The 16,309-nt window shown below is 41.7% G+C and overlaps 1 protein-coding gene across 6 annotated transcripts in view; it reads left to right on the forward strand.

Moving 5' to 3' along the window:
* The first annotated feature begins 3,098 nt into the window (after positions 1-3,098).
* Positions 3,099-16,309, forward strand: part of LOC121579295 (HMG box transcription factor BBX) — a 51,116-nt gene continuing 37,905 nt past the window's right edge. For 3 of the 6 annotated variants that reach the window (XM_041893766.2, XM_041893771.2, XM_041893770.2), the window contains exons 1-2: positions 3,502-3,806; positions 5,143-5,224. The gene's annotated coding sequence lies outside the window, so the exon portion shown is untranslated. Of the gene's footprint in view, positions 3,172-3,501; positions 3,807-3,919; positions 5,225-16,309 lie in introns of those variants that run through there. The other 3 variants (XM_041893768.2, XM_041893769.2, XM_041893767.2) reach the window with 3 other exon arrangements.

Genomic DNA, 16,309 nt, shown 5'->3' on the forward strand with positions numbered 1-16,309 from the left:
TGCAATGCACAGTATGGCTGTGTGTGAAAGTTAATGCAGCCCTTGTATTCTGATCATGGAATTCCGAACGCATCAGTATGTCTACACCTGGATTATAAAATGTTTTATGTGCCTGTAAGCATTCTGGAAACCGTGGCAAAGGGAAGATTACGGAAACCATGGCAAAGGGAATATTATGATGACACAATAACTTATTGCAGTAGCTAACTACTGTAACTAACTGGCTAACTACTGTAGCTAGCCAGCAAGGTTGCTAGCAAAGCTAAATGCAATGGATTAGCATAACCATCTACATTATTTTAACCAAACACATTTTTTGTTCTTGAAAAATTAGCTGGCTATCATTTATGAGGCCATGGAAACACTTTCATCACGCTAGGACGTGTCTTCAAACTCATGGAAAGGTGCCTCTCGCTCCCAAAACACAGGTTTTTGCTTTTGGTAGCCAATATTTTGGTAGTTACTAAGTCATTTAAAGGTGAACTCAGATGACTCAGCACACGTAACTGTCATGGGTAGATAGGGTCTATGAATCTCAGTGACCGTGTGGTTAGTGTCTGCCCTGAGATTGGAAGGTTGGGGGTTCAATCCCCAGTCCAGAAATACCAATGACTTCCTCTCTGCTTGGCTACTGCCAGAGATTTTTTGTCAAGAAATTATGGATTGAGACAATGGTTTTTCAATTCTAGTCATCCGTTAACAGATTATGGAGAATGGAGATAATTGTCCATTGGCATTTGTGTGTATGCAACTCATCTGAAAATAGTTTACTAGAGTTCAACTTTTGACAGACAATGATGAATACGTATCTGTTTTCATGAGTCACTGTATGGCCACAGACTAATGCCCTGCGACAAACTAGCATCCTGTCTAGGGTGTGTAATTGTACATCAAGCTGTCTCATACTACAGATACAGGAGATCCTGCCCTATGGGCCATTCTGGCTTGGACAAGGCTTAGTTAGGCCATACAAATGTAATTACATTTTTATTTTCTTTATCTGAAAAGGTTTTACTGGAAAATGTCACGATTGTAGCAAAAATAATGTCCTCAAGTTTCCAGTAAAGAGATACAGAACTTCCTCTCGGATTATGGCTGAACTATGCCTCTTTTAGCCTCCCGAGAGGCTAACATCTCTTGATTAGGTCACTAGGTGTTGAACTAAGGTTGCTATAGTATTTAAACAAAAGTGTATACTATATTATTGTTTATTTGCTCGCTCGCCTCACTTTTCAAAAAATGAAATCTGTTAAACATTTAATAAAATGTGTATGGCCCTACTTACTTCATTGCCAAAATCAAATAAAATGTTATTTGTCACATGAACCGAATACAATGGGTATAAACTTTACCGTGAAATGCTTGCTTACGAGCCATTCCAAACAATGCAGAGTTTTAAAAAAAATAGTAACAAGAGGAATAAAATACTAAAGAATTAAACTATATACAGGGAGTACCAGTACCAGATCAATGTGCAGAGGTACGAGGTATTTGAGGTAGATATGTACATAAAGGCAAGGTAAAGTGACTAGGCATCAGGATAGATAATAAGAGTAAGAATACAGAACAGTAGCAGCATCATATGATGAGTGTGAAAGTGTGTGTGCCTGTGTCTGTGTTGTGTTGGTATGCATGTGTGTTATGTGTGTGTGCATATGTAGTGTATGTGAATGTGTGTGGGTTTTCTGTGAGTGTCAGTGTAGTGTGTGTGAGTGAGTGAGTGAGTGGGTATATACAGTACAGTAAGTATTTGCCCCTTTATGATTTTCTCTATTTTTGCATATTTTGGACACTGAATGTTATCAGATCTTCAATCAAACCTAATATTAGATAAAGGGAACCTGAGTGAACAAATAACACAACATATTGATACTTATTTCATTTATATAACAAAGTTATGCAACACCCAATGGCCCTGTGTGAAAAAGTTATTGCCCCCTTACACTCAATAACTGGTTTTGTATTTGTATTTGTATTGGTGGTGGCTGCATCACATTATGGATATGCTTGTCATCAGCATGGACTAGGGAGTTTTTGTTGGATAAAAATAAACAGAATAGAGCCAAGCAAAGGCAAAATCCTAGAGGAAAACCTGGTTCAGTATACTTTCCAACAGACACTGTGAGACAAATTCACCTTTCAGCAGGACAATAACTTAAAACACAAGGCCAAATATACAATGGAGTTGCTTAACAAGACAAAATGGAATGTTCCTGAGTGACCTAGTTACAGTTTTGACTTAAATCGGCTTGAAAATCAAGACTTGAAAATGTCTGTCTAGCAATGATCAACAACCAAATTGACAGAGCTTGAAGACTTTTTAAAAGAATAATGTGAAAATATTGTACAATCCAGGTGTGTAAAGCTCTCAGAGACTAAGCCAGAAAGTCTCACAGCTGTAATCGTTGCCAAAGGTCATTCTAACATGTATTGGCTCAGGGGTTGAATACTTATCTAATCAAGATATATTAGTATTTTATTTTTCATTACTTTTTTACAAATTATATAATTTTTCATCCACTTTGACATTACAGAGTATTTTGTGTAGATCATTGACCAAAAAATGACAATTATATCAATTTTAATACCCAAAATGTGGAAAAAGTAAAGGGGTGTGAATACTTTCTGAAAGAACTGTATGGGGAAAACATGGCTGAAAAGGTAACTTTGACTTTTTTCATTAAATGAATGATTGTAATTAAACATGTGACTTGAAGGGCTTATACCATGAAACATAATAGCTGCCTGTAGTGCCAATTTGTACGTGCCATTATTCATGGATATACTGTATACATTTAATTTACAATCTGATTACATCTGCATTTAAAAAGTATGGCCTTCTGTGCATTTTCATCGCTCTGCCCTACCTGGTTATGCAGTGTAACTGTACATGTCATGAACATTATGAAGACGTTATATTAATTTTGCTGTCTCAGAACAATACACAGCTGTAATGGTTGATTCCGGCTGTCGCTCAAACTATCGTCCAATCACGACCAGCCGTACATGATAAGGATATTTTCACTCTGCATGTACGGTACTGTATGTAGCAAAAACTGTTCTGATCAGTGAAGCACACTAAGAGAGGGTGAATGAGGTGGACAACGGCTCAGTTGTAGCACCACCATTTACTTACTTACCTTTCTTTACATTCTGGGTGGCCTGTTGCGGGTGAGTGCTGGCATACTTTTACTGTTCCACTTTATTTTCCAAACACTCCGATCCCTCACAGTAACGCAACATCCAGGAAGCTAATATTAAGTAGTCACACACGACTGAGACACAGGCATGGCTTTCTGCTTAAACAGTCATCAGTTTTTCTCTCTAGTCACATTTTCAGTGACCTGTTTCAAAAACGTCGCAAGAACAAAGTTTGTTTAAAATATGCGCTGTAAGGCCAAAATCTGAATGGTTGATGATGACATGGCTAGGCCAGTCAGTGCTGGCTATGAATGTCATAGCCCACTGCACAAGGCTTCGCAAGACATAGCCCTAGAACACTTTGCGAACGTGGGAGGGTAGATTAGACAAGATGATACATTTGTTCGAGGAAAACGAAAGTACTGCGACCTAATGTAAATGATCATTTATCTTATTTCGATAGAATTCCAGAATTGTCATTATTAGTTTGGTGATTTCGGATCGTAGTGTTGCGCCTCGCGCTGACTGTAGCGTTCATCCGGTGAAGTGTGTTCCTAGTTGTGTTATTGTACAGCCAGTGCCGAACTGTTATGCTGTGTCAATAAGTTTTAAGAAGGACGCTGCTGGGGATGAGAGGGCCCTTGCATTCGAGCTGGGTATCAGAGGTATGTTTTAATATGTATATGCCGTCATGACAGAGAACTTGTTTGTATTTTATCCCTTATAAAAATCCCGGTGTCGTTTCCCCCAAAATCACTCAGTCATCCAGTGTGAGATCTGTGCCGTTTATCACTGCTCTGGAAGTGGTCAGCGTGGTGCTTTTTAGTTTTTCGTGAATTATTGTATGACTACAAGGGGCTTTCATTTATAAACGTGTTGTTATAATCGTGAATTCCATCCATCAAAGGCGTTTGGTGTACATTTTAAGTCACTGCTCTGTAAAAAAACGACTACGCAAAAGCCTGAGACAACATGTACGACATGGCTAAGCGGGAGCACTTCCCCCATGAAATGCACGGCTACATTGTTACTAAGCGAAGGATGGCAGCGTTCGAATGCGTGAAAACCATCAAATGAGTGAAGTTTGCTTACAATGCCATGGCTCGTGGGCTTTTGGACGCATTGCATGTTTTGCATAATGACATGTTCAGCGGGCGGACTGGAGCAATTCGCGTTTGAGAGCTAGCAAGCTAAAGCTACTTTTATTCTTAGTAACTGGTAGGAAATGGAGACCATGCACATCAAACGGGTTGGCGCAAATTTCTGGACTGAAAATCCTTAGTTTAAGTAATGGATGGTGCCAATTTGTCCATGTGGAATATATTTTTCAATGAATGCATACGAGTTTGGCAGGAGTGATATTTTCATTTTCACCAAAGCAAGATGGACTCTCATTCGCTTGTCTATCATGTCAGACCCTAGAACGACATTTTGCACGAATATGCACATTGGAGCTTAATATTAAAAACGTTGGGCAAGCTCAACAAAATATTATTAATAAATTAGTATAAACTGATGTTGTTCCTCATGGAATGTTTACCGTGGATACACTTTATTGATTCCGTGACAGCCTAATCGGGTTTGCAGGCAGCACCGGTTTTACCTGAAAACAATCGCTGCAATACTGTAGGATATCATCTTGACTGAACTGTATCTACCTGATATTGCGTATTTTATTGTGTACTGAATGTTCATTGCTCCGTAGTTGTCTACGTTCCTGGGTTGCTGCAAGTGCCTATATGTCCGATGGGCTGCACGAATTTAGAATCGACACTGGTTCATCAACAACAAATAATGTTCCACAATAGTTTGAAGCTTTATCACATATCGAAGACTTGACTATACACACGTTTTAAGTTATTTTCACAGTGATGATTAATAAGCATGTTTACTATGCCTGCTGAAGAATACAACCAGAACAATAGCCTCTGGTTGTTTGGTGCATTAACCAAGCATTGCAAATGAATCGATTGACTGAGAGCAATGTCTTGTATTTTATAGGTCATCATCATCGCATGACAAAGCCTGACAGACAGATTCATCTTCATCTTTCAGATACAGCATTTCCATAGTCTGTGCCTAAGTAAGTATGCCTGCAATCCATCCCATATTTTCCAAGTCAAGGATTATTCTCCTTTGTTGACCTGTTTTTGTTAATGGCCCATTGTATCCACTCATTGATATGCCATGAAGCCTCATGTTATTATATCCTCAAATTAACAAGCTTAGCTCTCATGATACATACATTACATAATTGATTGCCATACCCGATTTGATAGCAACTAGCAAAAGCACAATAACCATTTCTATGGTTGTATGTAGATATTTGTATCAGTGACAGTGAGATATAGCCTTTTAATTAAGATGATTAGGCTACGTTTCAAAATGAGTTAATGACTTTATTTGAGTGATAACTACAATCTTGTAGTTGCATAACCTGTGCACACTAGCTAGCTGCTTCACCAACGGTGAAACTGTGACTCGGTGTCAGGTGTGTATGCACGCTATGCATGCCTTCCCCATAGCACAACCCTCATAGAGCTCGATGATACATGTCACATTTACACCTGCAAGTAGAGACAAATGTCAATTACAGTAGTAATGAGGGGTAATATTGCACATGAAGACAATTTTGGCTGTCTGACTTAATAGTGCTCTATAAATCATTGTTGTTAAAGGCAAATATGATTTGTTTGTTTATTTTATCACCTCGTTACACCATTCGCATCACAGTTCATGATATCCGAGAAATTAATCAAGGAAATGAATCAAGGTGCTATCAAAGTCCTGAGGGGTATACTACGATGCTAGCTAGATCTATTCAGGATTTTCTAAAGCTAGCCAGCTTTAGTTAGCTTCACATTCCAACTCAGGCTTCATCCATTTTAGGGAGGTGAATATTGATCCTGTACCTGGCGCTAACTCAAGCCAGGTTTGTAACTGTGTGCATGTCACACGTGGATAGCCCAAAGAGTCGAACACCGAACAATTCATTGAGTCAATGCTGAAACAGCAATCCTTTTAATTTTTTGTCAAAATCAATGTGAAAGAAAAGTTATATTGCAATTTCAGACTATGGTGGGAAATAGGTTATTAGAAGTGCTGTCTTTTTCATTACTAGTATTGTTAGACGTTTTTGGTGTGATTGTCAATAAACAAACACCCTTTTTTTCCACTCCTATCGATAAAATAATTTGATTAAGTCATACGAAAGTTTTACTGCACGTGAAGTTTCAAATGTATCCTGTCATTACTAAATGTATAGTTTGATAGGTATTTGAACATTACTATGTTTAACACAATAACATTTTATTAATAAAATATAAAGGCAGTGAGAAAATACAGTATTAAAAAAAAGGAGTTGCCTGGTAACTCCAGTGCATTCGGAAAGTATTCAGACCACTTCACCTTTTCCACATTTTGTTACGTTACAGCCTTATTCTAAAATTGATAAGTATTTTTTTCTTCATCAGTCTACACACAATACCCCATAACGGCAAAGCGAAAACAGGTTTTTAGAAATTTGTGCAAATGTATTAAAAACATTAATACCTTATTTACAGAAGTATTCAGACCCTTTGCAAAGATTCGAAATTGAGCTCAGGTGCATCCTGTTTCCATTGATCATCCTTGAGATGTTTCTACAACTTGATTGGAGTCCACCTGTGGTAAATTCAATTGATTGGACATGATTTGGAAAGGCACACACCTGTCTATATAAGGTCCCACAGTTGACAGTGCATGTCAGAGCAGAAACCAAGCGATGAGGTTGAAGGAATTGTCCGTAGAGCTCCGAGACAGGATTGTGTCGAGGCACAGATCTGGGGAAGGGTACCAAAAAATTTCTGCAGCATTGAAGGTCCCCAAGAACACAGTGGCCTCCATCATTCTTAAATTGAAGAAGTTTGGAACCACCAAGACTTTTCCTAGAGCTGGCCGCCCGGCCAAACAGCAATCGGGGGAGAAGGGCTTTGGTCAGGGAGGTGACCAAGAATCCGATGGTCACTCTGACAGAGCTCCAGATTTCCTCTGTGGAGATGGGAGAACCTTCCAGAAGGACAACCATCTCTGCAGCACTCCACCAATCAGGCCTTTATGGTAGAGTGGCCAGACGGAAGCCACTCCTCAGTAAAAGGCACATGACAGCGCGCTTGGAGTTTGCAAAAGGCACCTAAAGGACTCTCAGACCATGAGAAACAAGATTCTCTGGTCTGATGAAACCAATATTGAACTCTTTGGCCTGAATGCCAAGCATCACATCTGGAGGAAACCGGGCACCATCCCTACGGTGAAGCATGGTGATGGCAGCATCATGCTGTGGGGATGTTTTTCAGCGGCAGGGACTGGGAGACTAGTCAGGATTTGAAGGAAAGATTAACTGAGAAATGTACTGAGAGATCCTTGATTAAAGACCTGCTCCAGAGCGCTCAGGACTTCAGACTGGGGCGAAGGTTCACCTTCCAACAGGGCAACGACCCTAAGCACACAGCTAAGACAACGCAGGAGTGGCTTCGGGAAAAGTCTCTGAATGTCCTTGAGTGGCCCAGCCAGAGCCCGGACTTGAACCCGATCGAACATCTCTGGAGAGACCTGAAAATAGCTGTGCAGCGACGCTCCCCATCCAACCTGACAGAGCTTGAGAGGATCTGCAGAGAAGAATGGGAGAAACTCCCCAAATACAGGTGTGCCAAGTTTGTAGCGTCATACTCAAGAAGACTCGAGGCTGTAATCGCTGCCAAAGGTGCTTCGACAAGGTACAGAGTAAAGGGTCTGAATACTTATGTAAATATAATATTTCTGTGGGTTTTTTTCCAATACATTTGCAAAATTGTAAAAAAAAAACAGTTTTTGCTTTGTCGTTATGGGGTATTGTTTGTAGATTTAATCCATTTTAGAATAAGGCTTTAACATCAAATGTGGAAAAAGTCAAGGTGTCTGAATACATTCCGAATGCAATGTATCTTTCAAATCTTGGAATTTTCTCAAACATTATTGTCCATGATATTGTCAATTGTACGGATTCCACATTTGGACAATTGGGGGGATGCAAAGGCATTATTGTGAAATATTGGGAGTATTGACATGCCATTTTGATTCCCAGTTACATTGTTTTTCAATTCTGTGCCAAATAGAAATTGTGTGAGCAATAATAGGACCAAAGCGTAGTTTACATTGTTTAAGGAATATAGTGAAGACCTAGTCTTGCTAACACCAGCCTCTCTACGTCCTTGACTTGAGAGTCTGGAATGGCTGCTTTGATGTGTTGCACGAAGTGACGATAATAACGGGGCTGTGCCCTCAGACTTCAAGGCGGCACCCTACGTGGGTTGAATATCCCCATTTCGAATTGAACAAGTCATGATCTATTGTTATGATCAAAAATATAAACACAACATGCAACAATTTCAAAGATTTCACAGAGTGACAGTTCATATAAGGAAATCAGTCAATTGAAATAAATAAATTAGGCCCTAATCTATGGATTTCACATGACTGGGAATACAGATATGCATCTGTTGGTCACAGATACCTTAGGAAAAAAGGTAGGGGCGGGATCAGAAAACCAGTCAGTATTTAGTGTGACCACGATTTGCCTCATGCAGCGCGACACATCTCCTTTGCATAGAATTGATCAAGCTGTTGATTGTGGCCTGTGGAATGTTGTCCCACTCCTTTTCAATGGCTGTGCGAAGTTGTGGGAACTGGAACACGCTGTTGTATACGTCAATCCAGAGCATCCCAAACATGCTCAATGGGTGACATGTCTAGTGAGTATGCAGGCCATGGAAGAACTGGGACATTTTCAGCTTCCAGGAATTATGTCCAGATCCTTACGACAAGGGGCATGCATTATCATGCTGAAACATGAGGTGATGGCGTCGGATGAATGGCACGACAATGGGCCTCAGCATCTCGTCACAGTATCTCTGTGCATTCAAATTGCCATTGATAAAATGCAATTGTGTTCGTTGTCCGTAGCTTATGCCTGCCCATACAATAACCCTGCCGCCACCATGGCGCACTCTGTTCACAACATTGATATCAGCAAACCGCTTGCCCACACGAAGCCATACACACTGTCTGCCATCTGCCCGGGACAGTTGAAACCGGGATTCATCCGTGACGAGCACACTTCTCCAGTGTGCCAGTGGCCATCGAAAGTGAGCATTTGCCCACTGAAGTTGGTTACGACGCCAAACTGCAGTCAGGTCAAGACCCTGGTGAGGATGACGAGCACGCAGATGAGCTTCCCTGAGACTGTGTCTGACAGTTTGTGCAGAAATTGGTAACAGCTCTGGTGGACATTCCTGCAGTCAGCATGCCAATTGCATACTCCCTCAAAACTTGAGACATCTGTGGCATTGTGTTGTGTGACAAAACTGCACATTTGAGTGGCCTTTTATTGTCCCCAGCACAAGGTGCGCCTGTGTAATGATCATGCGGTTAATAAAGAACATTCAAAACAAAAATGAAAATACTTTAGACAACAATATAACAAAATGACATTAACCTTACAAGACAACAGACAAATTAAAATGAAATAAAAAAATATATGGTCACCTGCAGTAGGCTACATATTATACATTTTAAGTGTGAAACATTACATGAAGATTATACAGAGATGCAATCAATATGATGTGAGGGGAGATTCTCCATATAATCAATAAAGGGTTGCGAAATTCTGTAAAATGTCTTCCTAAGCAGTAAGTAATTTTCTCCAGTGGGATATGACTATTAACTTCAGATACCTCCCTGCCAATTGATTTCCATTTCAAGGCAATACTTTTCTTGGCTATCGCTAGTAAGATTTCTGTTAGCTTTATAGCGAGACTTTGCCTAAGATTGGAATTAGACAAGTTACTCAGTAGACAGACCTCCAGGTCTACAGGGAATGGAGCCCCATGAATTGAAGATATGGTATCGGATACCTCTTCCCAGAATGTGTAGCTTTGAACACTGCCAAGTGGAAAGGAGGAATGTTCCTTCATCTGAGCCACGTCTAAAACATAGGGAGGAGATACCAGGGTTGAACTTGTGTCAGGGCATGTTCTAATGGCCTCAGCCAACGGTTCGATGGCGAAGGCGAAGAGGTGGGGGCTAGCAGGGCAACCCTGTCTGTTCCCCCTGTAGCGAGGGAAAGAGGAGGAAGTAATCCCATTGGAAGCAATCCTAGTTTAAGGAGATTTGTAGAGTGATTTTATCATGTTTACAAACACTGTTCCTTAAACCGAACATTCAAAACAGGAAAAAATATGGCCAATCGACCCTATCAAAGGCCTTTTCGGCGTCGAGGGAGATGGCGACACTAGGTGTTTTTGTTAGCAAGGTGAATTATATCAAAGAACCTTCTGAGATTATTGGAGGACAATCTATTAATTATGAAGCCAGTCTGATCTGGGTTGACCAGCAGGGGGAGGCATGACCCCAGTCTCTTAGATAGCATCTTGGTGACCAGTTTACAATCTGTATTAAGGAGAGAGATTGGTCTATAGGAGGCACACTTTACCTGGTTTTTCCCTTTCTTATGAATTACTGTAATCACAGCTTGAGAGAGACTCTGGAAAGCAGTTGTCCTCCCCGGCTTTTTGAAGTACCTCCGTAAGGTAGGGTATCAACAGCTCCTTAAATTATTTATAGAACTCTGGAGGGAATCCAGATTATTAAAAGATTGAATGGCCTCCAACAGTTCAGGGACTGAGAACTGTTCACTCAGGCGCTCTCTGTCCTCCTCTGACAGGCATGGGAGGTTGAGAGAGGAGAGAAAAGAGTTGATCTCTGATAGATCATTGCTTGATTGGGAAGTATAGAGGTCCTCATAGTATTTCTTAAAAGTATCATTAATTTCAGTACGGTCTAAAGATATCTCATTAGTAAGGGTTTTTATAGCATTAATTGTCCTTTTACTTATCTCTGCTTTCAGTTGCCATGCCAATACTTTGTGTGCTTTCTCTCCAAGTTCGTAGTAACGCTGTTTCGATTTAGTAATTGCCCTCTCAGCTTGATACGTGTTCAGAGTATTATATTTCAAAAAAAACTTACCAAGAGCCTGTATAAAAAATTAAAATGTAAGATTCAAGGACATTTTAGTTTGGCTCCATGTTTTATCTTCAACCCTTTAGTATAGGCAATGATATAGGCAATGATGTATCCCCTCAGATAGGCTTTCAATGCATCACAAAGAATGAAACTGTCAGGAGCAGAGGGTTTGTTTGTCAAAGTACAAATATTGATCTGCTCTTTGATGAATATACAAAATTCAGGTTGCTTAAGGAGAGTAGAATGTAGTCTCCATCTATACGCTCCATTTACCTTGGTAGGGATGGAGATTACCAGAGGAGAATGGTTACTAAGCAGTTTATTTTATTTTTATTTCACCTTTATTTAACCAGGTAAGCCAGTTGAGAACAAGTTCTCATTTACAACGGCGACCTGGCCAAGATAAAGCAAAGCGGTGCAATTAAAAACAACAACAGAGTTACATATGGGGTAAACAAAACAAAGTCAAAAATAGAACAGAAAATATATATACAGTCTGTGCGAATGTAGTAAGTTATGGAGGTAAGGCAATAAATAGGCCATAGTGCAAAATAGTTACAATTTCGTATTAACACTGGAAATTAGCTAAATAAATAACAATATGGGGATGAGGTAGTTGGGTGGGCTAATTTCAGAATGGCTGTGTACAGGTGCAGTGATCGGTAAGCTGCTCTGACAATTGATGCTTAAAGATAGTGAGGGAGATAAGAGTCTCCAGCTTCAGAGATTTTTGCAGTTTGTTCCAGTCATTGGCAGCAGAGAACTGGAAGGAATGGTGGCCAAAGGAGGTGTTGGCTTTGGGGATGACCAGTGAGATATACCTGCTGGAGCGCAGACTACGGGTGGGTGTTGCTATGGTGACCAGTGAGCTAAGATAAGACTGGGATTTGCCTAGCAGTGATTTATAGATGACCTGGAGCCAGTGGGTTTGGTGACGAATATGTAGTGAGGGCCAGCCAACAAGAGCGTACAGGTCACAATGGTGGGTAGTATATGGGGCTTTGGTGACAAAACGGATGGCACTGTGATAGACTACATCCAATTTGCTGAGTAGAGTGTTGGAAGCTATTTTGTAAATGACATCGCCGAAGTCAAGGATCGGTAGGATAGTCAGTTTTACGAGGGCATGTTTGGCAGCATGAGTGAAGGAGGCTTTGTTGCGAAATAGGAAGCCGATTCTAGATCTAACTTTTGATTGGAGATGCTTAATGTGAGTCTGGAAGGAGAGTTTACAGTCTAACCAGACACCTAGGTATTTGTAGTTGTCCACATACTCTAGGTCAGACCCGCCGAGAGTAGTGATTCTAGTCGGGTGAGCGGGTGCAAGCAGCGTTCGGTTGAAGAGCATGCATTTAGTTTTACTAGTGCTTAAGAACAGTTGGAGGCTACGGGAGGAGTGTTGTATGGCGTTGAAGCTCGTTTGGAGGTTTGTTAACACAGTGTCCAATGTAGGGCCAGATGTATACAAAATGCTGTCATCCGCATAGAGGTGGATCCGAGCGTCACCAGCAGCAAGAGCGACATCATTGATATACACAGAGAATAGAGTCGGCCCGAGAATTGAACCCTGTTGCACCCCCATAGAGACTGCCAGAGGTCCAGACAACAGGCCCTCCGATTTGACACATTGAACTCTACCTGAGAAGTAGTTGGTGAACCAGGCGAGGCAGTCATTTGAGAAACCAAGGCTATTTAGTCTGCCAATAAGAATGCGGTGGTTGACAGAGTCGAAAACCGTGGCCAGGTCGATGCAGACGGCTGCGCAGTACTGTCTTTTATCGATCGCGGTTATAATATCGTTTAGGACCTTGAGCGTGGCTGAGGTGCACCCATGACCAGCTCGGAAACCGGATTGCATAGCGGAGAAGGTACGGTGGGATTCGAAATGGTCGGTGATCTGTTTTGTTAACTTGGCTTTCAAATACTTTCGAAAGGCAGGGCAGGATGGATATACAGTGGGGGAAAAAAGTATTTAGTCAGCCACCAATTGTGCAAGTTCTCCCACTTAAAAAGATGAGAGGGGCCTGTAATTTTCATCATAGGTACACGTCAACTATGACAGACAAATTGATGAAAAAAAATCCAGAAAATTACATTGTAGGATTTTTTATGAATTTATTTGCAAATTATGGTGGAAAATAAGTATTTGGTCACCTACAAACAAGCAAGATTTCTGGCTCTCACAGACCTGTAACTTCTTATTTAAGAGGCTCCTCTGTCCTCCACTCGTTACCTGTATTAATGGCACCTGTTTGAACTTGTTATCAGTATAAAAGACACCTGTCCACAACCTCAAACAGTCACACTCCAAACTCCACTATGGCCAAGACCAAAGAGCTGTCAAAGGACACCAGAAACACAATTGTAGACCTGCACCAGGCTGGGAAGACTGAATGTGCAATAGGTAAGCAGCTTGGTTTGAAGAAATTATTATTAGGAAATGGAAGACATACAAGACCACTGATAATCTCCCTTGATCTGGGGCTCCACGCAAGATCTCACCCTGTGGGGTCAAAATGATCACAAGAACGGTGAGCAAAAATCCCAGAACCACACGGGGGGACCTAGTGAATGACCTGCAGAGAGCTGGGACCAAAGTAACAAAGCCTACCATCAGTAACACACTACGCCGCCAGGGACTCAAATCCTGCAGTGCCAGACGTGTCCCCCTGCTGAAGCCAGTACATGTCCAGGCCCGTCTGAAGTTTGCTAGAGTGCATTTGGATGATCCAGAAGAGGATTGGGAGAATGTCATATGGTCAGATGAAACCAAAATATAACTTTTTTGGTAAAAAACTCAACTCGTCGTGTTTGGAGGACAAAGAATGCTGAGTTGCATCCAAAGAACACCATACCTACTGTGAAGCATGGGGGTGGAAACATCATGCTTTGGGGCTGTTTTTCTGCAAAGGGACCAGGACGACTGATCCGTGTAAAATAAATAATGAATGGGGCCATGTATCGTGAGATTTTGAGTGAAAACCTCCTTCCATCAGCAAGGGCGTTGAAGATGAAACGTGGCTGGGTCTTTCAGCATGACAATGATCCCAAACACACCGCCCGGGCAACGAAGGAGTGGCTTCGTAAGAAACATTTCAAGGTCCTGGAGTGGCCTAGCCAGTCTCCAGATCTCAACCCCATAGAAAATCTTTGGAGGGAGTTGAAAGTCCGTGTTGCCCAGCAACAGCCCCAAAACATCACTGCTCTAGAGGAGATCTGCATGGAGGAATGGGCCAAAATACCAGCAACAGTGTGTGAAAACCTTGTGAAGACTTACAGAAAACGTTTGACCTGTGTCATTGCCAACAAAGGGTATATAACAAAGTATTGAGAAACTTTTGTTATTGACCAAATACTTATTTTCCACCATAATTTGCAAATAAAATCATTAAAAATCCTACAATGTGATTTTCTGGAGAAAAAAAAATCTCATTTTGTCTGTCATAGTTGACGTGTACCTATGATGAAAATTACAGGCCTCTCTCATCTTTTTAAGTGGGAGAACTTGCACAATTGGTGGCTGACTAAATACTTTTTTCCCCACTGTAGGTCTGTAACAGTTTGGATCTAGAGTGTCACCCCCTTTGAAGAGGGGGATGACCGCGGCAGCTTTCCAATCTCTGGGGATCTCAGACGTTATGAAAGAGAGGTTGAACAGGCTAGCAATAGGGGTTGTGACAATTTCGGCGGCTACTTTTAGAAAGAAAGGGTCCAGATTGTCTAGCCCAGCTGATTTGTAGGGGTCCAGATTTTTCAGCTCTTTCAGAACATCAGCTGTCTGAATTTGTGTAAAGGAGAAGCGGGGAGGGCATGGGCAAGTTGCAGCGGAGGGTGCAGAGCTGGTGGCCGGGGTAGTGGTAGCCAGGTGGAAAACATGGCCAGCCGAAGCAAAATGCTTGTTGAAATTCTCGATTATTGTAGATTTATCGGTGGTGACAGTGTTTCCTAGCCTCAGTGCAGTGGGCAGTTGGGAGGAGGTGCTCTTATTCTCCATGGACTTTACAGTGTCCCAAAACTTTTTGGAGTTAGTGCTACAGGATGCACATTTCTGTTTGAAAAAGCTAGCCTTTGCTTTCCTAACTGATTGTGTATATTGGTTCCTGACTTCCCTGAAAAGTTGCATATCGCGGGGGCTGTTCAATGCTAATGCAGTACGCCACAGGATGTTTTTGTGCTGGTCAAGGGCAGTCAAGTCTGAGGAAAACCAGGGGCTATATCTGTTCTTAGTTCTGCATTTTTTGAATGGGGCATGCTTATTTAAGATTGAGAGGAAAGCACTTTTAAAGAACAACCAGGCATCCTCTACTGACTACTAGGTCAATATCCATCCAGGATACCCGGGCCAGGTCAATTAGAAAGGCCTGCTCGCTAAAGTGTTTTAGGGAGCGTTTGACAGTGATGAGGGGTGGTTGTTTGACCACGGACGCAGGCAATAAGGCAGTGATCGCTGAGATCCTGGTTGAAGACAGCGGAGGTGTATTTAGAGGGTAAATTTGTCAGGATGATATCTATGAGGGTGCCCATGTTTACAGATTTAGGGTTGTACCTGGTAGGTTTGTTGATCATTTGTGTGAGATTGAGGGCATCTAGTTTAGATTGTAGGTTGGCCGGGTTGTTACGCATATCCCAGTTTAGGTCACCAAGCAGTACGAACTCTGAGGATGGATGGGGGGGCAATCAGTTCACATATGGTGTCCAGGGCACAGCTCGGGGCTGAGGGGGGTCTGTAGCAAGCGACAACAGTGAGAGACTTATTTCTGGAAAGGTGGATTTTTAGAAGTAGAAGCTCAAACTGTTTGGGCACAGACCTGGATAGTATGATAGAGCTCTGCAGGCTATCTCTTAAGTAGATTGCAACCCAACCCCCTTTGGCAGTTCTATCGAGACGGAACATTTTGTAGTTGGGGATGGACATTTCTGAATTTTAGGTGGCCTTCCTAAGCCAGGATTCAGACACTGCTAGAACATCAGGGTTGGCGGAGTGTGCTAACGCAGTGAATAACTCAAACTTAGGGAGGAGGCTTCGGATGTTAACTTGCAAGAAACCAAGGCTTTTACAGTTACAGAAGTCAACAAATGATAACGCCTGGGGAGTAGGAGCGATACTGGGGGCTACAGGGGTTAACCTCTA

This window comes from Coregonus clupeaformis, chromosome 13 (assembly GCF_020615455.1).
Source record: "Coregonus clupeaformis isolate EN_2021a chromosome 13, ASM2061545v1, whole genome shotgun sequence".
NCBI lineage: Eukaryota > Metazoa > Chordata > Actinopteri > Salmoniformes > Salmonidae > Coregonus > Coregonus clupeaformis.